Genomic DNA, 26,010 nt, shown 5'->3' on the forward strand with positions numbered 1-26,010 from the left:
AAAGCTGAAATGAACAAAATATGGGAAAAGAAGGATGATGAGAAAACTGAAGTCAAACCATTTGAAGATCCTATTTATTCACGTAGTGTGGAGAACCCTTCATCGGTAAACTAAGTTGTTAAAAAACTTAGGGGGAGCTTAATGTTAGATCTATTTCAGAACCCCTTGGAGGATCATAAGGCATGTTTAATCTGCATACTTTGATGTATTGTGATGTTAAGAAGTGATTTTATGATCAAACCGGTAGGTTTAATGTGTTATGTGAACAGTGTGTTAAAAGACATATTAGGGTTTTACCAGTAATGGCATTTAATGCAGTAGATAATGGGCAAATAAAAGGAACTTTTTGAATGTTATTTTCCACATTTCACACAAAGAGCAAGTAGAGCAGAGCTTGTGTTTGCCACATCCAACTTGTTTGACATAGATTTGAAGTGATTTGGTGTGATTTGCGATCGACAATCAGTGAGATAGCTTTGTTGGTGTTTGGAACTCTAGTACAAAAGCAGTAAAAGGTATTTATCCATATATCTTGTTATCTACTTATTTTTTTGAGTTGTTAAAGATGGACACCCCACATTTAGATGATGTTACCGATAGACCCTATCCTGAATTCAAGTGGCACCTGTTTAAGTCTGAGGAAACTGATCCCACTGGAGCCCTATTTGGAGTTCCTTATGGTGTCTTACATGTTGAAGATATTATATCTTTCTATCATTGCAAACTAGAGGATCTTGGTGTTGCTGCTATTTTTTATCAGTCTAAAGAATTGTGTGATAAGAATGGTAATTTGAAGGAACAATTCAAAAGGGTTACCGAGAAAGGGTTTCACCATGCCTTGAATTGCATTAATGATTTTGATGATGATCTTGTGAGATACGTGCTTAGCAAAATTCATGACCAGTTTATGTGGCTCGACCGATCACATAAGATTTCTAAGGAAGCTATTCACGTAGTCACCAGATTTTTCTGCCACTGGTGAGGTTCCAGTTTTGAGATCCATTCCTAAGAATGATGTAAAAAATTTAACAGGATCTCAATGGGATGGTAGAGCAATGACAATGAATAATATCAATGGTTCAACAATAAAGTTTGCTTCTATGGTGATTGGTTACCAGATTTATTACTCTAGCAAGATGAATAGCACCCCTGCTGCTGCTATTCACTTGTTGGAGGCATTGAGGAGTCAACTTGTGCAGGACCTGGAATCCATCAAGAAGGATAAGAGGTTAAGGTTTAAATTTGGTCAATTAATTCTTGGTTTATTCTTTTATTCTTAGAAATGTTTCCCCGGTATTAGTGATATCCAATGGATAGATGGCACTCCTACATTGATGCAGATGAAGTACAACATTAGAATGCTTGGTAATGATTTTGGCAAGATTGCATAGGGATACTTTAAATAATCTTAGAATAAAATGCATGCAAGGGAAAGGATAACGACAGAAGTTGTTAACCATTATGAGAACACTATATGCTTTATGGTTGACACTGATACTTGCATGATGGAGGCAGTTGAGTCTCGGACTACATGGTTTATGCCCATGGGATATGAAGTGGATACAGATCTTCTGATTCCATATGATGATCATCTGTTGGCCCAACCGATAGACACAACTGCTGAGTGTTTTGGCATTGACAGGAGAAATCCCTTCAACTGCACTCGAAACTTAACAAACTAGCAATAGCAAAGAAGATTAGAAAGAAAGTTGAAGCATTTGCAGAGCAAGTAGGATTCACAAAGGAAGCCATTGTTGAAGCAAGAGAAAAGCATGCTACTCAACAAGCCATAACATCAAGTGCACCAACTGGTACCCCCACCGGTGTAAAGACAAGAGCTGGAAAGGAGAAAGAAGCAGAGAAAGAAAAACCAACAACTATTAAGAAGGAGAAACCAGTAGAAACAAAGAAGAAGAAACCTTCTAAGATTCAGTTTCAAAGAAAAGGTAAGATTGTTGAACCACTTGCTGCACCGGTTAAGACTAGCAAAAGGAAAAAGCAACAAGCACAAAAACCGATAGATGCTGATGAAGAAGAAACTGAGTCCAAAGGAGAAAATAAATCCCTAAGGGCCAGTGGAAAAAGGTCTAAGGGTGTTGGTACTTCAACTGTGAAATCTTCAAAGAAACCGGTAACCAAGCTCACGCCTCTTGAAAATTTAATAATTAACATTAAAGAGTATGGTTTATTGACTGGTGTGAATAAATTGTATGATAAGTTTAATGAAGATTAACAAAGGCAGATCGAAGATGCAATTATTTACATGATGAATAAATACAACAAGGCCCTTATTGAGTTGCAAGGGAAAATCCCTAATTCTTTTTACAATATAATGGATGCTAGATGACAAGCTGCCATAAAACAAGATAGGGATTTCATTGAATATTTTTTGAAAAAATTGCAACCTAAAGCTACTAAGGAACAACTAGATGAAATTTTTGCTAAGGCAAAGTCATCTTTTAGGTCGAAGAAAAGGTTGACAAGAAATTTAATCGGAGAGACCCAATCAATCCATGAGGAGACTAAACAAATTTTGAAGAAGGTATTGGGTCTAATTCTGAATGAAGGGGAAGAAGATAAGGAAGTTGAACCAGAGAGGTTTGAGGCTGTAGATCTTCCTGAAGGAGTCAAGATAACTGATTTCATGCTGATGAAATAGTAATGGGAAATCAACCAGTGAATGCACAAACTGAGACAATTGACATTACTGATGATGACACCATCACTAATGATGTTGATACAACTAATAATGTAAATGTACAGGATGTTGATGCTCAAATGTCTGAGCAACATGAACATGAACAGTGACATGAAGAAAAGAAAGATGAAGAAGAAAAGAAGGATGAGGAGCCACCAGTAGTAACTCAAACTATTGATACACAACCCCCACTGGTACATGAAAATGAAAAGGAGAAGGAAAGTGAAAAGAAAGAGGAAATGGCAGAGGATAGACCTAAAAAGAAAAAGAAGAAGAGAAGAAAACAAAGGAGACTGAACCTAAAATGACACCTTTGTCACTTGATTCCAAAAGGAAAATTGTAGATGATGATGACGATGATGCATTAAGTATTCAAGGACCCGTTAATATGGATATGTTGATTTCAACTGAGTTGATGGAGATTGCAGCTGCCATGAAATCCCGGGCTAAGAAGAAGAGGATGAAAGAACAACAGAAGGAGGCAGAGACAATAAGAAATGCTGTTGAGTTGTCAAGTCTCCTACTGGAGACTGATACTGATAATTTTGTTACTCCTATTGATAAGATTGGTTGACTTGTTAATGATGCTGGAGAAATGATGAAATCTTTTGAGGATGCAACTTATGTTAGTGTTGAGAAGGATTGCAAGAAGAAGAGAACACAACACTTAATGGCTGAAATTGACAAAGGGAAAGTTGCTCTTACTGTCAATAAGGACTATTTGAAAAAGCACTTGAGACCGAAGGTAAAATACTCTGCATTGTAGCTAAATTTTCATTATTTTGTGCTGATTTGAAGAAGAAGGAGGAGGAAGCTGAGCAATAACTTGACGTTCTTAGTTAGTCATCTAAGCCCCTAAATGACTCTGCTATCATTTTTGGAAGATCGATTGTAGAACTTCAACATAAGCTGAAAGCTTATGAAAATGAACAGGTTAAGAGGATCAGATCACTGCAGGAATTATAAAAAAGGTTGATACCGAAGATGGAAATCTTGCAGAGAGCCTATAAAGAATCTGAAGCTATCCTTGCAACACCAGAGATGAGTACCATAGATGCCATGGAGGAGTTTGCTGGACAAATCAATACGCTTGTGGACATTACCGACACTATTTTGGAGACCTAGCATAATGATTTGATGTAGTTGAAATCACATTTTAGTGATGCTTTTTATATTATTGCATTGTAAAAACATTTTGAACTCTTGTATCTATATATATGCTATGCAATTTTGATGTAACTGAATGTATTTACTTTCCTTTGCCATTGTTGTCAAAGGGGGAGTAGTAGAAGAGTCAAAATTTTGTTGTAATTATATTGGGGAGTATTAGTATAAGTCTTTTAATTTTTGTAATAGCATGTAATTGCTAAAGAGGAGTATATGTCATGGAGTTATTTTTTTTGTATTGCACACTTAGTTGACAACTTTTTTTTTCCTTAGTGTTGCCTTCAATGCCAAAGGGGGAGAATGTTGGCATTTGACTGAACCAGTAAATGATTGATTGGTGAATGTGATAAAGATATTGAGATTCATGTTTGATGACTAAGTCTTGTGTTGTCATTGATGGAAAAAATATTTTTGTAGTCATCTAACTCTTGGAAGCCAATCGGTACTGATGGCAGTTTTCCAGTGAACTGGCAAATAGGTCCTCAACTGGTAAACAGAGACAGTGTTGCATTCATGCAACCGGTACAAGCGATTGATGAAGAATTGGATGATGCAATTTTATAGGAGTGATGGAGATAGGTATTTGGAGCTATGTTCATAACCGCATTGGAAGATTCAACCGGACAAGTGAGATTTGATGTACAAAGCAGACATTCTAGAAGAAGAATTAATCGGTAGTGATAAAGTCACTTAAATCGGTAAAACGACACAGTCTTTTGATTTCTTATGTCGGTGGCCAACATAAGTAAAATGTATAATGCAAGAATGTATAAATTCATCGAACCTAGGCTATTGTTCCAGGATTGTAGCCGACTAAGAAATGATTATAAAAAGTGTGATGAGGTATCAATTCAATGTGTATGTAAGTGTGTGAGATCGATTGTGAATATTGAGAGTTTTATTATGTAGTGATTAGTGAAGCTCTATATTGATGTGTTGTTGAAGTTTTGAGGATCTAAAGCGGATCTTATCAGAAACTATGGTGTTACATGAAGATCATTTGACTATTATTTTCCTAATAGTTTGTAACAATAAAATCCCCTAACTGGGTAGGTCATAACAGGCCTTAACTTGTAAATCCCCTAACAAGGTAGCTTTATATCAGAGTGTTAAATCCTCTTACGAGGTTGATCCTAACTCAAAGATCCTAATAGGGCTCATCATCTAAATCCCTTAACCGAGTGACTCTTAACCGGGTCTGCTCCTAACAGGGCATATTTGTAAGACCTTAACCAGTCAAGATTTCTAATCTGCAAATAGTGAATCTTGTGGGTATTAACTACCACCGTGGTTTTTCCCTTTTGGGTTTTCCAACTATAAATCTCTTGTGTTATGTGGAATTTGTTTTATTGGGCATTATCTTATGTGGTGATATTCCTCTTATGCTTGTTAAGTTTTAAGTTGTTGAAGTCGGTGATCAGATTCATATTGTTTTTGCTTCCACCGATTCACCCCCCTCTCAGTGCCTTATAAGTTTTTCACTATTAGAACACTTTTTATCTGATGTTTATGGACCAAAAATTTGATATGGAGCAAGGTATTGTGTAGATGATTCAAAGAGACGTCATCATGTTCTGAGAATGATAGGTTATGGGGAGCAGTCAAATGTCCCACCATGGCTTGGAGTCGATTAATATCTAGGTCGTTTGGAACCGTAGTGTCGACAAGAGCTCTCTCTAAGATATCCTTGTGTACCGGTGGAATTTTGAGCAGCTCTAATATCGATATCCGGGCCAGTGTTTTATGTAGATGATCTATCAAACTGTATTGATTTCTAGGAGGTGTTGTTTTGGAGGTGCTCCCTTTCAACACATATTGGGACTGGGCTCTTGTAGCCACATTTACCGGAATATGTTCTTGTTTGTTTGATCTTGATGACATTCACGTGATTATCACATACTGATATGTGAATGATTGTATTGTCATAAAGATGGTTTATGTGAGCCCCCCCTTTGTTATTTGATGCTCCTCCCTTGTCATAATTTGGTAGGGGATTTTTGAATGCTTCATGATCATTATTAGTTTTATGGCTGTCTATAGTTATGTCACCCTTGTCTAGTAAATCTTGGACCAATGTTTTGAACCTTAGGCAATCATTTTTGTGATACCCCTTGTTTCTATGATATTCACAATAGTGCGTATCATTCCACCATGAAGGTTTGACTTGTGGTTCAAAATCCCTTGTGTTTGGTGATGTACCGAGTGTGTTTCCCAATAACTCTTGAAATATCGAGAAGGAAAGTGGTCAAAGGATAAAATGTCTAAGAACTGATCAAGGAGGTGAATTCACTTCTGATGAATTCAACAAGTATTGTGAAGAGAATGGTATCAAGAGGTAGTTGTCTGCCCCAAGAACACCACAATAGAATGGCATAGCAGAAATGAATAACAGGACTGCAGTTGAAGCGACCAAAACAATGTTGATCCAAGGAAAGGTTGCTCACACTTTTTGGAGAGAAGCGTTGAGCACTGAAGTCTATACTATGAATCGGGTACTCATCAAGAAAGATAAAGATAAAACCCCTTATGAGTACTGGACCGAGAAGACTCCCACTGTGAGTTATTTTAAAGTATTTGGGAGTAAGTGTTGTATCAACAGAGGTGAGCATCTGAGCAAGTTTGATGCCAAATGTGATGAAGGAATATTTCTGGGATATTCCACCAAAAACAAAGCTCTCAAGTGCTACAACAATAGGACTCAGAAAATTGTTGAGAGTATCAATGTCAGGGTTGATGAATCCCCTGAGAAACCTGAGGAAACCTACAGCAAGCAAGTGGAAGATGAACCGGGTGTAACCTTCTGGGAACCAGTTAAGAAAGAAACAAGCAAGGACCTCAGTGTTCCTGTATCGGTAGATGTTGCAGTAGATGAAGAAGAAGATGGAGAAGAAGAAGAAGAGGAAAATAAAGCATAACCAACTAGAGTCATTCATAGATATGTGAAACTACATCATGATCCAAAGCAGATCATAGGAGATAAATATGCAGGTATACTGACAAGAAGAAAGGTGAAAGAAAACACTTGCATGATTTCTGAATTTGAGCCTAAGACCACTACAGAGGCACTTACAGATGAAGACTGGATTAAGGCAATGGAAGAGGAGTTGGACCAAATAGAAAAGAATGCAACATGGTCCTTGGTACCCAGACCGGATCACAAAAATGTCATAGGTACCGAATGGGTCTTCAGGACTAAGCTAAATGAAGAATGCATTATTGTAAGGAACAAGGCAAGACTTGTATGCAAGGGAGATGCTCTGAAAGAGGGAGAAGACTATGGAGAAACCTTTGCCAGTGGCTAGACTGGAAGCTATTCTAATGCTACTTGCATTTGCAACATTTAAGGGATTCAAGGTATACCAGATGGATGTGAAGTCTACATTCTTGAATGGAATCCTAGAAGAGGAAGTGTATATTGAGCAACTAGATGGGTTTGCCTTATCAGAAGATAGTAACATGGTGTGTAGATTACACAAGGCCCTGTATGGATTGAAACAAGCACCAAGGGCATAGTATGAACGGTTACACTCTCATCTTGTGAAGATAGGATTTCAGAGAACAAGTGAGGATAACAACATCTACCTGAAATCTGAAGGTGATCAGATTCTGATTTGTGAAGTGTTTGTAGATGACATAATCTTTGGAGGAGATGATGAAATGAGCCATGCATTTGTAGATGAAATGAAGAAAGAGTTTGAGACGTCTCTGATTGGAGAGATAAAGTTCTTCATTGGTCTACAGATTCATCAGATGAAAGAGGGTATCTTTATTACCCAGTCCAAGTATGTCAAAGAGGTATTGAAGACCTTTGGCATGGAGGAGAGCAAACCGGTTGGTACACCGATGGTGACCAACTGCAAATTGACTAAGGAAGATGATTCAACGTTGGTGAATGAGAAGGAGTACCGGTCAATGATCGGTAAGCTGCACTATGTGGTACACAGTAGACCAGATATTGCTCATGCAGTGGGCATTGTGGCCCGTTTTTAGAAAAGTCCAAGAGAATCCCACTTGGTAGCAATCAAGATGATTCTTAGATACCTGAAAGGGATAGTTGATTATGGATTGTGGTATCCATACAATGGTGATTTTAATCTCAAAGTATTTACCGATGTAGATTGGGCAAGTAATGTGGATGACCGAAAGAGCACAACCAGTGGAGCGTTCTTTCTTGGTGGAAGTCCAGTCTCATGGATGAGTAAGAAGCAGAGATGCATTTCCCAGTCTACAGCTGAAGTGGAGTATGTGGCAACATTTATGAACTGCACTCAAGCAATTTGGATGAAACATCTATTGGATGGTTTCAAAGTACCTATATCTGAACCAGTGAGTATATTTTGTGACAACACAAGTACAATAAATATTTCCAAGAATCTAGTATTGCATGCTAGAACTAAGCACATTGAGCTCAAGTATCATTTCTTGAGAGAGAAGGTTCAAAACAAAGAGGTTGTATTACAACATGTTTCCAGTAAGGAGCAACTAGTAGACATATTCACTAAGCCCTTACTGAAGACTACATTTACCTATTTGAGAGGTGAATTAGGGGTTTTGCCCCTTCATGAAGTAAACTAAAAATGTGTGCTCCACATCAGTCAGGTACTACAATGACAAATCTTACAAGGTTGATGTGTTGAAGGATGCTACTCCACAGGGGGAGCAACATAGTGGAGAATGGAAGCCTGTGCCTCCAGTTTGGCATTGCTGTCAAAGGGGGAGAAGATATCTGATGTATGATACGGGAGAAGATATCTAATGATGAAGATATATGTTATAGTTGCACTGGTCTATGATGTTTATAGTTGCAATGCTATACTGAGTATTGCCATCAATGCCAAAGGGGGAGATTGTTGGCATATGATGAACCAGTATGATGATAATGTATGTTGTCATTGATGTCAATAAGTACAGGTGAACCGGTATGAAGATTGGAAGAAGTTGTTATTGATGTTCAAGTAGGAGAACCGGTATGAAATGAAGTGAACTGGTGTCGGGGTTTCACTAAGTGTGACTACCGGTTGGTAGTCTCAGCTCTAGGGTTTCCGGTTTGGCAATCTAACTTGTGCGATGCAAATGGTGACATTTTGTGATGAGTTAGCTAAGAAATAAGGATGAGATCGAGATGCCACATCAGTTTTGTGCATGTGAAGGATTTCATTGAGGATCATGCATGTGAAGATCGATTGCATTAAATGTCTACCTCGGGAATGAACATTCATCTTAGCGGTATGTGAAGAGAGCGTGATGGGTTAGTGACTCCCATATGCAGTGAAGAATGGACGATACAGAATGACTTGTGATCTGTTTGAGATTGTTTTATTCTATGCAAAGTGGTTGAACGATCAGGATTGGACCGCTTGTAATTGTAAACCTAAAATGTTTAGGGTTTAGGGTTTATGCTACTGACCTAATTGTTGTCTATAAGGTCGATGATGTTTGTTATTGTAAGTGTTGGGAAATGTTGTGTTTTGTATCCGAGTGATGAGATACTTGCCAGACTAGTGAGTGAAAAATTGCAAAGTGTGATTGCAGAGTAGAGGAACTGAAAAGGATCTCCCTTAGCATGTAGTGTTGTTATCAAATCAGAGCTTTACCTGTTGTCTTCTAATCATTTCAACAGTAGGAAAATCCTTTTGCCGAGTAGCTTTAACAGGCTTATTGTAAATCCTCTAACTAGGTGACTCAATATTATTGAGTTCTTCAAATCCTCTAGCAAGGTAACCTTTAACAGGGTTTCAACCTTTAACAGGGTATACAGCCATCCCTTAACCGGGTGATCTTTAATAGGATCGGTTCCTAACATAACCTTATTGTAAAGTCTTTAACCGGACTAGGCTCCTAACAGAGCGAGCTTCAAAAGAGTTCAAAAATAAGCTTGTAGGTATTCATCCCCACCATGGTTTTTTCCATTTGGGTTTCCACGTGAAAAATATGTGTCATGAGTTGTGCATTTTTCATGTGATGATTGAGCAGATTTTGTTTAGGTGATTATGCATGCAAAGCTAATAGTTATGGTATTACTGATACAACATACGCATACATATATTGGTGAAGTAGTTATCAAGTGTTGAATGCTATTTGGAGTATTCAATTTTACTAGTTTAGATGTCTGAAGTCTTACTGTGTTTAACCAGTATTGCCATGGTTAAGTTCAGTGATGAAGACAACCGGTTATCATTGTTTTAACTTGATAAGTTGTCGAGAAGCTTTTGTATGTATTGATTCACCCCCCCTTCTCAGTACTAGTTAGGGTATTTGTTGTTCATCATTATTCATCAATATCTGGGCCGGTGTTTTATGTAGATGATCTACCAAACTGTATTGATTTCTAGGAGGTGTTGTTTTGGAGGTGCTCCCTTTCAACACATATTGGGACTGGGCTCTTGTAGCCACATTTACCGGAATATGTTCTTGTTTGTCTTTGATCTTGATGACATTCACGTGATTATCACATACTGATATGTGAATGATTGTATTGTCATAAAGATGGTTTATGTGAGCCCCCCCTTTGTTATTTGATGCTCCTCCCTTGTCATAATTTGGCAGGGGATTTTTGAATGCTTCATGATCATTATGGGTTTTATGGTCGTCTACAGTTATGTCACCCTTGTCTAGTAAATCTTGGACCAAGTTTTTGAACCTTAGGCAATCATTGTTGTGATGTCCCTTATTTCTACGATATTCACAGTAGTGTGTATCATTCCACCATGAAGGTTTGACTTGTGGTTCAAAATCCCTTGTGTTTGGCGATGTAATGAGTGTGTTTCCCAATAACTCTTGAAATATCGATTCAAGAGATTGTCGCAAAGGTGTGAAATTCCTTCGATATGGTATAGGTTTTGTGTTATTGTTGTTCCCTTGATTGTTGTTCCCTTGATAGTTGTTTCCTTGATTATTGTTTCCTTGATTGTTAGTTCCTTGATTGTTGGTTCCTTGATGGGTGTTTGTTGGCGTAGTACTTGATAAGTTTAGCACTAGTTGTTTTAATTTAACATGGTTAGCATCAACTACACCATCATTGATGACATTCTTGTTCCTTGTCCATAATTTGGATGTGTCTGAGTTGTTGTTTTATGAACTAGCACCTTCCTTACAAAATTTAAAAGTTCCATTCTTTATTAGGGCCTTTTCTATCTGGATTCCATTGTCAATAAACTTTTGAAAACTAGGTAGACATTGTAGTTTAAGTCGATAACTCATCTTGTCATTTAGATTGTCTACAAAGATTTTCATTTTCTCCTTTTCAGGTACGGTCTAGGGATATCTAGAGATCAATTGTCTCCATCTCTGCAAGAACATCATGAATAGTTCATTGTTATTTTGTTTTGTGTTGCAAAGGTCAAGCATGGTGACCTCATGTTGAATGTTATAAGAATATTTTAAAATAAACTTATTCACCAACTCTTCAAATGATCTAATGGGAGGTGTGAGTTTTGAAACCCATACCATCATTTGTCCTCCTAGGCTTATTGGAAATAAACTCATCATGTAGGTGTCATTGTGGGCAAACTCTAAGCTCATTGTGCAAAATTCCCTTATATGATCGCGGGGATCACTTTTACCATTGTATTTGTCATACTTTGGTATTTCAAAGTTTTGTGGGAATGACACCATGTTTAAACTTCTATCAAATGGATACAGACAAATATCCTCTAAGGAATATCGTGTTGTGGTACCTTGTTGCATGTCTTGCATTTGTTGTTGAAGAGCTTGTAGTTGTTGAGTAAGTGTAGTAAGGGGATTGTTTTCATTGTTGGTATCCCTATTGTTGGTATTATCTTGATCATTAGTGTTGTCTTGATCATTGGTATTGTTATGATCATGTGTATTGTTATGGCCAGTGTTGTAGGTGTATGTTCTTGATTTTGTCCTTTTTACGCTCTTAGTTTGTTTCAGCTGATCTGTGTCAAAATCCTCAGGGATCTTCACACCTTTGCTAGATAGCAGGAGGAAGTATTTTTGTTTGTCTATTTCAATGAGTTTCTCCAGGATTTTTTGTAGGCCAGGGTCTTGTCGAGCTTCTTCGAAAACGTCATCCATTATATCTTCTTCATCCATATTTATGTAATTTTTCTAGGTGTTAGTTTTTGTATGTCCCATGCTTGATTCAAGTTCTGTGTCCCACTCGTTGTTTTTATGGGATCGTGTAAAAACTACCATATTATCAATTTGATTCAATAAGTTATTGGATCTTTAGGTAGATAAGCTAAGTTGATCTTTCCTCCTTTGTTAAGATGTTGAGAGAACGCCAACTTTTGTTCGAAGGCACGTGCTTGTAAGGTTTCCTCATCAAAATCAGTTCCTTTACCATGTAAATAGATAAGAAAGTGGTGCAAGAAAGTGTGATGTTTTAGGAAGAGTTCACGGTTTATGTAGAGAAACTTCCTTCTCTTTAATATTTTCTCTTGACTAGGTTTCTTTCTCTTCAAATCGGTTTTCTAACAAAGATTCTTCCTCTTTAAGTATTGAGGAGTGGTCATACAATTGATCAAAGATTATATTGTTGATAGGTTGATTTGATAACAAATATCTTGTTTGGATACCCAAGCTTACTAAGTCTAATAGAGAGTTTCATATGCCCCCTATTGATGTGACTAAGTGTGTCAAATGATAAAATAAAAGCTCCCTGATTTTGGAAACTAGATTGATTGACTAACTTGGATATCTAGACTAAGTATTCTGATGTTGATATGGATTGAATTGTGCAACTTGGATCAATAGTTGATGTTCCTCTGATTTTGTTGGAAGAACCCGATTTCTACAATTTGTAAAGTGATTCTTGACTTTGTTGATATTTTTGCAAGATGTTTGTTTGATATCTGACAAGAATACAACCAACACACATGAAAACAATAGTAGTTTTGGTATTAATCTAACATGAAGTGTATGTTCTTTTGAGGATCTTTTCAAATCCTCGATGTTTTCATTGGTTTGGTACAAGAAAAACACACCAAGAAGACTCTTTATTCAAAGGTCATAAATAATATCATAGCCCACAACTTGATACCCCTTTAGCTTAAACAACCTTGTCACACCCTAGGGTGCACCCATTTTTTTTTTATCTTTTTTTGAGAAGTTGAACCAAAAAGTATTGCTCCTCAATTGGATCATTTTCTTGGGATATGTATGGTGAGTGTCTTGGGGGTGGATTCTTCCCCAACCTTACACTATGATATTATAAATGTTTGGTTACTGACTCGACAAAGTTTCTAATTCTAAGGCTTTGAAGTAAAGGTTCGGTTCGGTGTGGTGAAAGATAAACTCCCTCAAGAGGCTTCCCAAGCTTTAAAACAAAGGCTTTTCATATTTCAAGGATACTGGGGGAAGGCTATCAATGCACAATGTTGTTGGAGGGGATTTTCATCAGCCTCCACATTTGATTATAATGGGTTGGTAAACTTGGCCTCAAATTTGTTCCCCACTTAGGTTGTTCTCCTCTCACCGGCCTTATGGGCTTCTCGGGAGAGCAAGCCTGCTAAAGGTTGTATCTTACTTGCATGAATTGAAAGAAATCTTGAAATAGTGAGTTTGGCTTTTTGGTCACCCAATTAAGGGGAGAGCATATACCTATCACTTTTGATACAAGGTAAACATGTTGTTCCTTTCAATCCTTTATTGCAATGATTTTCTAACTTCTATTTGGAGACGTTGCTCCAACAAGAACGATGTTAAATTTTAATCCCATATAGAATTTTTTTTTTTGAACTTACAATCAAATCCTCGTCAGCAAAATAAATCATGTTGCTATAAGCAAATGTGGTTCGTTCTTTTTTTACTTGCAAGAATATAATTGTTTGTTCTTTTTAATCTTTACAAGAATTGAAAAGTCGTTTGTTCTTTTTAGAGCCCAACAATGAAGTGTGATCCTAACTTGCAAAAGGCAAACATGAGATTTTGTTGTTCTTTTTGTGCTTGGAAGAAAGAAAGGTTTGATTCTTTTTAAAGCCCAAAAATGAGAATGAGGGTCCTTTTAATTGCACCAAATTAAAAGATTAAGCTCTTTTTAATCCTTTGTAAAAGGAAGTGATTTCTTTTTACTAACTCGAAAGAAAGAAAGTAAACAAGATTAAAATTAACTCCCTTGGAGCCTACGAAAACCATTGTCAGACCTACAAAAATCAGTCAGTAACCATCAAAGACCAATGGTGGGATAGACAAGCCTAATGTTCCAAACTGTTACAAAGTTTTTCTGCTTATGTTTTATATGCACTACAACATAGAGTATGTGCGCTAAAACAATAGTCAGATGCACTAAAACATAGTTCAAATGCCCTTCAGAAACTATTATATGCGCTACAAGAAATAACAGATACGCTAAAATAATGTTTAAATGCACCAAAATAATGTTTGTATGCGCCAAAAGATAGATTGTATGTGCCAAGCCAATGTTCAAATGTGCCAAAACAGTGAATGTATGCATCGAAATAATGTATGTATGCCCTACAAAAAATGTTATATGCATTAAAAACTTTCTTAGCGCGAACCTTCGAAAAAATGTTAGAAATTTTATGGGTTGCCCCACGGTGGGCGCCAAAAATGTATACCTGAAATGAGGGTTAGCCAATAAACATCATAGACAAGAAAGTATACCAATGAAACATAACGAAACAAAGATCTAAATGACAAAACAAACTTAAATCATCTATCTCGTAAGATTGTTCCATTGTTCTCTATCTCCAAGGATCCTTCAAATCAAGGTGGCTCTCAGCTTGGATGAGCACTTGATCTCAAGGATGACTACTCAAAGAATGAGGGATAGTTTGATGAAATATCTATGTGCAAGTGTAACTAAGATCTTAGTGAATTATTTTTATATAAAACTAGATACTAATATGTTGCAAGGATGATGATGATGGTATGATGAAAGAATAAGAATTCGATCAACTACTGAGAGTGGGGGGGGGGTGAATCAGTAGATAGAAAAACTGATAAAAACTTCACCGATCTCAAAATCAATCTCTCAAAGTAAACTTAGAACTATCAATGCAATATCACTGTCAAGATAAACCGGTTGACTGTTACAACAAATTAACAATAAACAACTTCAAACTCATAAACATCTAAATGCTTTTACTGCCATACGTAAAACTTTATTTCACAATGCTTCTGGTTATCACGACTTATCAAAATGAATTAATTAGTTAAGAAAATCAACAATAAAAACATAACCACAAAAACATTCACCACTTGACACAATATTTTTGACGTGAAAACCCAAATGGGAAAAACCACGGTGAGATGAGACTCACAAGATAACTATCTGAACTCTTCTGAAGTTCGCCTTGTTAGGAGCCTAGCCTGTTAAAGCTTTACAAAAGTCATGTTAAAGACAAATCTTGTTAGGGACCACCCGGTTAAGGGATTGACTATAATGCCTTGTTAGAAGCAATACCCTGTAAGGAGTAACCTCGATAGAGGATTTGAAATCCAAGCTAATGGATCACCTTGTTAGAGGATTTGAATAGAACCAAGCTTGTTATAGCTTACCCGGTTAGGGGATTTCAATTATGCTGTAATTGTTAGAAAACAACAGGAGTTTGCTGATCTATTTGAATAGCACTACACTTGCTTGTTCAGATCCTTTTCACGCTCCTATCTGCCTTTACTCAAACTACAGATACATCAACCGGTTTGGCAACCACACACTCAACTAAAACTTTGTTAACTTAGAAATTAAACAACTCATTGACCTTATAAACAAATCAATTAGGTCAGTAACACAACAAAAAACTAATTCTATCATAGAGATTACAAACAAGTCGGTTCAAGTATGACCGTTGGATTACATAGCAATCTCTGCACATCAATCAAGAAAACCTCAACTGCTCCTTGATCACCGCTTCATCGAATTCAGTAACTCATCATGCGCTTTGCATTACATGCAATATACTTGCTCATTCCCTAGAAAAAAAACATTTCATCAACATGCCAAATCATTTTGAAACTCTCTTCAAATCATAAACCAATATAACCAATTCACCAAACTTAATCGGTTAGGGTTTATCAAATCAACAGGTAGGGTTTACCGGTTTAACTCTCCAATACATAGCAATAACGGTTCACTTCCACAAATTCTTCCTGCCGGTTACAAAACATCATTACAACAATATCAACAATATCATTACCGGTTAATTGACATCAATGACAACATAACATATCATTCATGCAATCTTCATGCAAATGCCAATATATGATATTGATATGAAGCTAAATTAGCATGAAACTAAGATTAAGATGATATTAAGCTAGCATGGAAATGAAACTAACATGATATATTACTAACATGATACGAAAAACATGCTAAATCTATGCTATGATGCTACTAAAATGATCTAATTACTATTATCAAAGAGGCTAAAAATGCTTGATGAAATGAGACTATAACTTAGATGCATGAAGACTTGGATTCTCAATAATGAAGGAAATGGAGCCTATTTAAAGAAGAAATGGGCCATTGGAGGTTAAGATTGAGTAAACTTAACACGGTTTACGATTGAATGATCTTCAGTCCTTGTGAGATTTTCAACCCAATCCTAGGATGACAAATGTCGCCACAAGGAGGCTTGAGAGGAGATGCAAGAGACATTAAATGCCTGAGAAGAAATTGTGGTTATCTTAGGAGGTAAGGTTAGGGTTCAGTTATTGGATAATCCTTTCACCCAAAGGATAAATTCTTGTGCAAGAGTTAGTGGATAACCATGGTCAAAGAAATGAATGCTTGAAGAGACCCATGGGTTAAATAATGGTTAAGTTAGAGGGAAAGCCTCTAACCAAGGGTTGAGGTTGAGTTAAGCATTAATGGTTATTGAAGACTTTTGGGGTTAACTTGTTGGAAGGGAGATAACCTTCAAGGTTTTTGTAAGAGCCTTGCAAATTTGGGGAGCTCAACAAGTTAACTTGTTGAAAAAGATAAAGTCTTAAATGCATCTAGAAGATTTTCTTTCAAATTTGGAGAAGTGACTTCCCCAAATTTAGGGATGTAACATGATTAGAAGAAAATAGGCTAGTTAAGTGTGATTCGAGATGTTCTAGAAGGATGATTAGGATGCAAGTGGGAAATGTAGGAGAATGCAAGTGGGGCGTTATAAATAAATATTGATTTATTTATATGCAAGAAAGGTTTTTAATTAAATATAAATTTAATTAAATGTAAAAAGAGGATTTAATCAAATAAATTGAATTTATTTAATTAGTAAAAGAAAGGGGAATTAATCAAATGTTGAATTTGATTAATGACTGGATAGAAGAAAAGGGGATATTAATTAAACCTTAATTTAATTAATAGGTGGATAAATGATAATTAAACAAATAAAATTCATTTAATTAAGTGTGCAGATTTAGGTATCTACAACCACAATAATAACACCATATGATCATTACATTATAGGATGAACCCATGTTCAAATGTAATTATTAAATTACATCATTTTAGAGCTTTAATTCTCATTTAGTATTGCCTCTCTTTGATTAATATTTGCAGCATAATATTAACCTTTTTGGAATTAAGTTTTTCCACAATAATAACACCATATGATCATTACATTATGAGATGAACCCATGTTCAAATGCAGTTATTAAATCACATCACTTTAGAGCTTTAATTCTCATTTAGCATTGTCTCTCTTTGATTGATATTTGCAACATAATACTAACCTTTTTGGAATCAAGTTTTTTATTTAATTTTTAAACATTATTTAGAAACAAAACCTTGAAAATAGTTCAACAAATTTCATCTTTAATATATCAAGTGGTTTAATAAAATTTCATTATATTAGTAATATTACAAAATTAATTATCTAACAGTAATATTGTTATCCAATTTTAGCTTTGGTTTTAAAATTGTGCATAGTATTTTAATTTTTGCCAATGCAAAAAGTTAGTGGTCTTGGTCCTAAGCAAGGTTTTAATAGTTGAAATGCCCTAGTTATCCTTGTTTCATTGTTAAATGATCATCTTTATTGTAAAGTCTTAGAATTCCTTTTGTAGAAGTATCCTTTCAAAAGAATGTGTGGAGAAAAAGCATGCTTTACATCAAAATGTATTGGAGGGAAGATTTGAGTTTATCCCTAATGCACTTTTGAGTTAACTCAAGTTTGACTCAAAGTTGAGTTGGGTGTGGAGAGAAAACCCGAGTTCATTCAAGGGGCCCTAGTTTTTTGGTTTTCTCTTTTGTTCACAGTTTGTGCCATGACGGCAGAGAGCTTGAGAGTCAATTTTTTTATACGCTTGATGCTCATACCTCCAGTTCTAACATATAAAGTGCAGATTTTGTGCCACGAGGAGCAGTATTTGAAAAGGAAAAACAGAGATTGGTGGTGCCACGTTGAAGCTCCAGGAATAGATGCTTAAAGATACTCAAGTTCAAGGAGACAACGTGGAGTTCCAACCTTCTTCATACTTCAGTTCCAAAGTCTTCCAATTGTCAAATGTTGAGTAGAGGTAGAGTTCCACTTCTACTACTCATTTATGTCTTTAAGAGAATCCATTGATTTTAAGCTTCCACACATTGATTTGGAAATTCTTTTTCTTCCTGTGAGTTGTTAATCTTATTCTAAGCTTTTCAATATTCTCCGTAAGGAACCCCATTTTCAAGATTCAGTCATTTCTTATCTTCATGTTCAATATGGCATAATGACAATACATGTATTATTCTGTGAGATTGCATCATTGTTATTAAAGAAAAGAGAAAAAAATGTTGTTCAATATGACAATATAAAACAATGATTAGGAAGCAATGTGTCAAGCTCTAGTAAGTTTTGTGTGTCAGAGCATTAGATAGCCATGAACATTGCTATAGGGAGCATATCTAGATGATAGAGGTCACATTATTTGACATAACTAAGGATCTTGTTCATGACTGCATTCATGGCTATGTTGATGGCAAAAATCACCAAAAGATAGTGCAATAGACATGAAGATTTATCACTTTGAATATGGAGGATTCTCAGCTTATCACTCATAGAGTTACAAAGAACAATAAGTAGCATCTAAGGGTTAGTTACAGTCCAAGGGCCTTTCAAAGGATATTGAACAACATTGAAGAATCATCTTAGTAGTCCTCCAAAGACACTGTCATTAGTCACTAGGTAACACAGTGGGCAACTTCAGGAGTTTAAAGTGTTGCCCCAGTCATTCAGAGCAGTCATCATCAAGGACTATAGCAGCCTTTCACAGTCCAAATGCAATCCTAGTTGCCTTTCTTATGATAACCTGAAGGTGATCGAGAGTCAAAAGAGAGGGAAATGGAAAGCAATTTATCAAGAAAAGGTATCAAAATCTCATAAGCCTTTTCCTGCCAAAAAAGTGAAGCCACACAAAACGATAAGAATCACTACTGTCACAAGGTATTTCTTCAGTCAAGAATCAATCTCAAAAGCAGTAGTTATATGAAATGCAGTCATAAGGTCTCGGATCAGCTTCAAGACCAATTATCTGTAAATGTTATTCAATTTTCAATTCAAGATGCAAGTTATATTCAAGGTTATCTTTTCTTTCAAGTATGTGTTATATCTTAATATAATAAATCTGATTATTGTCTGGTATGTTGCAGATGAAAAAAGCATTTATCGATTTCAATGTCCTTCTCACAAATGCCAATTGATATATATATGTATGCAAGGAGGATCAAGCAATACCTTGACCGGTCATGTCTATTAGACATGACCGGTGATCGCACCTTTTCAATTATCATCACATTTACCAATCGGTATATAAAACTTAACAAATCACCCGATACTAATCGACATGTATATCATAAGCAAGTTAACTGATACTAATCGGTATGTATGCAGTTATAAACTAAACCCGACAACAATTGGTGTTCACACAATTAATATGTTTGACCGATACTAATCGGCGAGCATACGATTTACAATGTAAACCGATACCAATCGGTATTCTGTGCTATAAGATTTACAACCGATAATCATGGTAGTTAAGCATTGCTTAAGAATCCGATATTGATCAGAATTTGCAAGTAAGGTTGAATATATATAAATCGAAGAATAGTCATCAAATGAAAGAATGATAACTTGAAGTCTTTATCATAGTCTATCGATAAGATAGATGATTGAATGAGAGACTTCATTTATCTCTCATTCAATCATTTATCTTACCGAGGCTATCATGCATTAACATTATCACAACCCAAAGATTAATCACAGTGACAACCATTTATCACAGGACAAGGGTTCTAATGAATAGTGTAGGTCTTGAAAGGTGTGGGAGTTGTATGTAGCAATAGAGGATGTAATAATTCAAAGCAAAATTCACTGTCAAAGGGACTATTTTAACAACTATGAGTATGCAAAGCCCAAAAGATAATGACCAAACAATTTAAAATGGAGATTATAGTCAAGGGTCATGATGGTTGAATCCAAGCATCATTCAAGTCAACACAGAGTCTACTACAGAGAAAAAGCTCAGGCAACAAAGTAAGTGCAGGGTCTCATCAAAGCCCCAATCAAAACAACCATCATATTAGCCTTAACAATAGATTAATGATTGAAAAGAAGTGTATGAATGTTGAATGATAACAACCCAAAACCCAAGACACCATGGAGGACAGTATTCACAAGGATATCAGTCAGCTCAAGACATACTCATCTCAAATATTGTAGTTAAAGTGAAGGATTAAGAGCTCAGGACAGTCTTGTCAAAGTGATTTATAACAATCCATAGCAAAGGATGCAATCTTAATCTATGATGATTGTCAAGGTAAAATAGACATCAATGCAGGGAGCAAGGACAACTCTCAACTGGTAATAGATTCTCTTAGAAAGAGGTTTCCAGTAGACTGTGATGTGGTTAAAGTTTACCTATAAAAGGTTCACCTACAAAAGTAACAATCACATGATAATGATCATGCAAAGTATAGTGCATTCTCAGGAGCATGCATACAAAAGACAATGTTTCAGTCCTTATGAAATAACACAGAGTCATCAATATGATACAACTCATGGAGTTTGGAACCAATAATGCATGATACTTTCATGAGCAAGAAGATGGCAAGCTACATGTAATCAGAAAATGCAGAATTTAACAGTTACAAAGGTTTGATCTATGATAGATATTATGGGATAGGTCATGAATCAAGGATGAATTGTAGACATGTAAGGCAAAGTCAATTCAAGTGGATATCATTGTCTATAAACAAAGATGCCCAAAGTGATGAGCAGATAAAGAGCTTAGAGCATCCATAGCAGTCAAAGGCAAAGGAGTCTCAGACAAGTACAATCAAAATCCCTAACAACAATCATGACAAGGACAACAACATGAATTAGTAGCAGTCATAGGATGACTGCCCTAAGGATGAAAGACAGTAAATTTGAACAAGGAGGCTTCCTAAATACCATGCCACAATCACATCTTGCAAGGTAACTTAGACCATATGATAACCAAGAGAAGGTTAACACACAAGATACAAACCTCGGGTCAATTATGACAGAGATACAATCACACAACAAAAGGCCTAAAGATTTGATAAATCCATAGAAAGATTTATTTAAAATAAAAATACAGTCATTCCATCAGTGGTCTAGACAATCATATTAGCAGAGGATGCAATCATAGTTTTCAAGAGTGTAAAGATGAATCACTGCTACAAGGAGAGGAACTATCATCTTAGGCAAAGAAGTTAGATAATGAAGGATAAGGATTAGACCTCAAAATGGAACAATGCATGCAATGCACAGTATTAGCAGTCATAGTATTCAAGAATGTATGTGTTCGGGCAGGAAAGGACATAACAGTGATATAGAGACCAGTCACTTGATCAAACCAAGCTTTGTTGGTAAAGCCAAATTCAAAAGAGGTTGTCATAACAATGTCAGACACATTGGGGTAACGAAGAGACAATGGTCATGTATGAGGTGATAATTCAACGACAAATATTCAAATGTGAAGAGGGTTGATTGTCATGTGAAGCAAGTTTTGAATTTTAAATTCAAATCAGGCATTAATGCATTTGAGTTCAAGTTTTTAAAAGAAGTCAAGGGGGGTCGTCCAAAACAAAATCCCACATTTTGAGGAGGTTGTTGAGGTCAAATGTGCAGTTCTACCCTAATTTATATCCCTCAACATGTGAGTCATCAACCAAGGTCCAGTTTGGAGGCAAATCAACTCAAAATCTTCAGTCTTGACCCTAATTTTGGGGAGTTTTCAAGTGAGCTCGCCCAACACATTTGAATTTCAAAATTCATAATTTGTTAGTCACCTAATTTCAAGAAAAGGATCAGCTAGTATATTCAACAAGCCAGCTAAGTCATCAAGCCAAAAGGAGCCAAAATTTCAAAATTCAAATCTCAGGAGCAGTTTTCAATAAAAGGGCAATTACAATTCATTTTTAGTCAGTTCTTGCCTTTCTCTGATGTACAATAGTGTATTCAGCATTGTAACTCTTATTTTTTGAATAATTCTCTTAGTTCTTCTCTACTTTTAGATGTAATCAGCTATGTTACAACTTGTAACCTTCTTTTGCATGAAAATTAGAGTTGTAACTACACTTTATATGAGTTTTATTCCAAAAATCAATAAAGATTCTTGCTGCTCCTGCACATTTATTTATCTTTTCATGGTGTTCATATTGTCATTCTAGAAATTCATTGTGAATTACTTTAATCCTTTGATCTCTTTTACATGTATGCGATGTTAGACAAATATCCCTTGATCAGATCAGGTCATCTGTTGTGTGAAATTTGTATTTTCAGATTGAGTGTCATTGTATGGTCATTTCCATCTTTCATGAAAACTGAGAACAAAAACCTTCATATTGTTGGCATTGCAAGAAAATTGCATTGAAGAAGATATTAGGAAGTGTTGTCATTGATGTCAATTGCAACCGGTAATGAAGTAGTAAAGCAGCCGGTAATGAAGCAGTAAAGCAACCGGTAATGAAGCAGTGAAGATCAACTGATAACCCTATCCAATTGAGAAGAAGAACCCTAACCGATGAAGCTTGGAGATCAGTTGTGATGATCTATGACTGAATGATGATCGGTGATGAAGATGCCACGCAAGCATGATGCATGTGATGAGTTTCAAAATGGTTTTGGCGCGTAAAGATAACTGTTTATCTTGGGAATGATCAAATGCATAGTATGAAGTGACAAACGTGTGATGAGTTACAAGATTCAAAGTGTGATGATCCAGGAGAGGTTGTAGATGCCTAAAAGAATGTAAAGTCAATTGCATGTAATCTAATGGTCAACATTGAGCCGATGTGTTTGTAATCTTTATGAGATTTTTAGGGTTTGTGTTGTTTTACCGACCTAATGTATTTGTCTATAAGGTCGATGAATTGATTGAATGAGTGGTTGACAAATTTGATTAAGTGTGAAAGTGATTGTTGCCGAACCAAGAGGCGTGTCTGCAAAATGATGTGAAGGCAGATATGAACAGTAAAGGATTTGATTCAGGAAGGAAGTGCTATTTCCAGATCGGTCAAGAACTTATTATTCTCTAACCATTACAACAGTTTGAAATCCCCTAACAGGGTAAGCTCTAATAGGCTTGTTGTTGAAATCCTCTAGCCAGGTGATCCATTAGCTTGGATTTGAAATCCTCCACCGAGGTTACCTTTAACAAGGTATTTGTAGTCAATCCCTTAACCGGGTGGTCCTTAACTGGATCTGTTTCTAACTGAACATACTTGTAGAAGCTTCTAACAAGGCTTGGCTCCTAACATGGCGAACTTCATAAGAGTTCAAAATATTTGTGGGTATTCATCCCCATCGTGGTTTTTCCCATGTGGGTTTCCACATGAAAAATCATTGTGTCAAGTGGTGAATGATTTTGTGGATGTGTTTTTGGTATGGTTGATATGAATGATTGGTAAATCTGCATAGATATATCTAAATAATTGGAAACGATCTGAAATATATTATTATTGGTATTAGTGAAGTGGTTTAAGGTTTTGGTCAAAGGAAATTTAAGTTTCAGATCTATTGCATTATATCATTGAAGTATTAGGTCAACCGGTAAGGTTTAATAGTGCAGCTGCAGGTTTGTTTAAATGACTCAACCAGCTATGAGTTGATTCTTATATGAGAATAAGTTTGGTGAAAAGTTAGTTTACTCTTCAACTATTGATTTAACCCCCCTCTAAGTAGTTGACCAGATCTTTATAGTTTCATCATATTATCAATTGGTATCAGAGCATTCCAGGTCCTCTTGAGTATAAGCCTAATAGCTTGAGGAAAAGATCCAGGAGAAAATGATGAAGAGAGAAGGTATGAAGTTCAATAGAGATAACTACAAAATCTGGAGTGATAGGATGAAGATTTACATCAAGAGCTTGGGAAGTCAGTACTGGGATCAGGTTGTTGCTAAGTATAACTTGCCTAGTGGAATTCTGACAGATGATCAACAGAAGGAGCAACATGAGAATAACCAAGCATTGGAAGCAATCATCAGTACCTTTTCCGATTCAAAATATGTTGATGTCCATGGATTGGAGACTACATATGAAGTTCGGAAGAAAGTGGAAGAAATCTATGGTGGTGATGAGCATGTAAAGATAGCCAAGGAAGAGAGTCTCAAAGGTAAATTTGATGATATGAGAATGGGTGAAAGTGAAAACATTCAACAGTATGGTCAGAGAATCAAGGAGATAGTTGGAGAAATCAAAAGCGTTGGAGGTACAGTGGAGGATGCCACTATGGTTAGCAAGGTATTAAGAACCCTTTTATCGGTCTACGCTATCAGAGTTGCAGCCATTCAAGAACTCAAATCTATTGACAAGACAAAGACAACTCTTGACTCTATCATTGGTATATTGATTGCGTTTGAATTAAATGGTTTTGATGGAAGTGTTTAGAGGTCAAAATATGCATTTAAAGCCTCAGTCTCAACCCCACCAGTAAGGAAAAGCAAAGAAGTAAGTTACAGTCATGAATCTAGATCCAACAAAGAGGTAGATGGTGATGATAGTCTGATGGAACTTGGAGCATTGTTGGCCAAGCAGTTACCTAGAGGTACTAGTAAGTATAGAGGTAAATTACCACTGAAATGTTTTGAATGTAACCAGATAGGACATATTGCTGCTAACTGTCCTAATAGAGATAACAAGGAAAAAGGAGAGAAATATAGGAAGTTTAAAGGTAAAGGAAAAATAAATTGTCTCATTGTAGTGGATGAAGGTATTACAGATGAAGAATCTGAGGAAGATACAAATGGGGACATTGTCTTTGTTGCTATCAAAGAAGACATATCAGATCAAAAGGCATTGGTCTCTCACTTGGATAATTCAGATGACTGGATTATTGACAGTGGTTGTTCACACCACATGACTGGTGACCGGAGCAAGTTCCTAACATTGAACGAATTTGATGGGGGTGTTGCCAGATTTGGGAACAACTCTCCCTGGATGGTGAAAGACAAAGGATCCATTTCCCTGAATGGTAAGAGTAGTGCAAATGATTTTTACTGGGTTGAAGGCCTAAAACACAATCTTTTGAGTGTTTCTCAACTCAATGACAAAGGTTAACCGTTAGAATTCAAGAATGGTGTTTGAAAGATCTTTGGAAGCAAAGGGAACTGATTGCAACTGGCAAACAAACCAAAGGTAACCTATTTCACTCAAACTCTAAAGTCAATAGTTGTTTGATTGCAAAAGTAGAAGATAGTTGGCTTTGGCATCAGAGGCTTTGTCATGTGAATTTCGATAACATTGTAAGAGTCATCAAGTCAAAATCAGTAAGAGGATTGCCACAGTCGGACAAACCGGTGAATGCTTTGTGCAAGGAATGTCAGTTAGGGAAAATGACAACCACAACCTTCAAGAGAAAATATTTCTCAGCTGAACATTTGCTAGATTTGGTTCATACTGACCTATGTGGATCAATGAGGACTAGGAATATTCAAGGTGATTGATACTTCATGATATTTATCGATGACTGCTCAAGAATGATGTGGGTCACATTCTTGAAAGACAAGACATAAGAATTCAACAAATTTAAGGCATTCAATGCCTTGGTTGAAAATGAAAGTGGAAGGAAGCTAAAATGTTTAAGGACTGATCAAGGTGGTGAATTTACTTTGGAGGAATTCACTAGATATTGTGAAAATAATGGGATCAAGAGGCAGCTATCTGCACCAAGGACACCACAACAGAACGATATTGCAGAAAGAAACAACCGGTTATCGAT

Source organism: Cryptomeria japonica, chromosome 9, assembly GCF_030272615.1.
Source record: "Cryptomeria japonica chromosome 9, Sugi_1.0, whole genome shotgun sequence".
Taxonomy (NCBI): Eukaryota; Viridiplantae; Streptophyta; class Pinopsida; order Cupressales; family Cupressaceae; genus Cryptomeria; species Cryptomeria japonica.